Source organism: Theobroma umbraticum, unplaced genomic scaffold (assembly GCF_002168275.2).
Source record: "Theobroma umbraticum cultivar Fairchild unplaced genomic scaffold, ASM216827v3 scaffold_51.0, whole genome shotgun sequence".
Lineage (NCBI taxonomy): Eukaryota > Viridiplantae > Streptophyta > Magnoliopsida > Malvales > Malvaceae > Theobroma > Theobroma umbraticum.
Window position 1 is genome coordinate 5,414,149 of NW_018397260.1, and position 1,939 is coordinate 5,416,087.

The following is a 1,939-nucleotide window of genomic DNA, read 5'->3' on the forward strand; positions in this document are numbered from 1 at the left end:
ATATACACACGTTAATCCTCTTTTAAATAACGCTTCCAAATTGGAGTTTATAAATAGTAGCAACGTTTTTCAATTAAACAGATCCTTAATTTTGTCAATCATGCGGTAGAGCAATTTCAAGTGTATTAGATGTTGTTAATCATTTTCCATCTACATTAATTTTAGAGGGTTAACGTCAAATTGGAAAGGCATTATAAATTCTAAAGGTTGAGGAAGCCACGAAATGCTACAATGGGAGAATTCTGTGGGTGTAATGATAAATTTGGGCCTTGGGTTTAAAGGTTGGTGTAATAATAAATTTGACAAAACTTGGGTTTGGGCAAAAAACACGTTGAATCCAGCTTTGAATGGGTGTTGAAAGAAACCTGCTATGTCCTGGCCCGTGGGTTCATCAGGCTTTCAATGGGAGTTACAACTTACAATTTAAAAACAAAGAGGTTTTTCTTTTTCTTTTTCTTCTTTTGTTTATTAAACAGGAGCACTAATGTATTTCTGGAAAAAAGAAATAGTGCTAAGTTCAAGAAAATTTTTTGTTCAACCTAATGTTCGTTCAATTTAGTTGCAACAATTTTATTTGATTTTTCTCTTTTTTTTTTTTCAAGCTTTAGCATGGGATTGATGTGGAATACAAACTGCCTAAGGCTTATTCGTTAACTCAAAAGAACCCATTTTTATCTCTCGATCACATAAAAGAGCAGCCAAAAACTCTAATCATGCAAATGCAAAACAAATTGCGATGCTTCAAAAGAGAGATTCAGCGCCCCTTCATAGCCCATGGACGGTGAGCAAAGTGTTAAAATAGACGATGTTACCTGCCAGGTAAGCTAGATGTCATAAGCCAAACTTTGTATGTGGTCATGATGGATAGAATTGTCTGCGAGACTAAGTCTCCAATTTAAAAAATGTAATAATATTTGGTAACGTATTTCTAAAAGTTTGTTAAAATCAAGAAGGAGTATTTCGATTTTACAAATTATAATGGTGCTTAGTGGCATAAGTGCAAAAGCTAATTGACATTTTATAAAAGGTAAAGTAGTCGCTAGATTATTGAGTTACTCTATTAATCAAAGTATGCTTGTGCTTAATCATCTACGGCTGTTTCTATAATCTAACAATGGTGTGTTGGTACTCTCGACCCTTATATGCATTTTAATATTAATAAAATCAAATTTTTTTTATGTGAAACCAGTGATTGCATATATGACATTTGTTATATTTTATGATTTTGATATTACATTTCGTAAATTAACTTATTATTATAATTGATATTTATTGAGATATAATTGAGTTCTTGACTAGCTTGTGTGGAAGCATTTACCCTAGCATCGCGTAGGTTATTGCGTATTTAAGCTAAATGGCATAGTCTGTAATAATTTGTATCTAAGCAGATTCTAAGATACTAATGATATGCCACTGAGGACAGTGGACTGTTGTTGAAGTAAAAGACGATGTTATGGTCTCAACAAGGAACTACATGAATCTTACAATGTATGCTTCCGATAGATAGAGTCATAAATCTGATATCGAAAAAAAGCCCTCAAAGAGTTGCTAAGGGAAGATGTTATGATTCTAGAGGGAGCCATGAATCTTACATTGATTATGTATTAAATTGAGAATTGACATTTAATAATTCACACTACTTTTAACTTGTGAGATACTTTTGTGGAACAAAATCGTAAACTAATTAGTCAAAACTAACTATACTCTACCAAGGTTGATGAGGATCATGACATTAGTACTCATTGGCAAGGGCGAAGTGTCTCTTTGTAATGGCTCCCTCAAAATTTTTAAAATTTTTTATATATTATATATTTTTTATAATTTTTTAAAATAATTTTTTATAAAATAATTAATATAATTAAAAAAATACTAAAATGACTTTACAAATTCCATTCAATTTTATTCAAATTTTTAATTTTTTTTAAATTTTTAAGTTTCT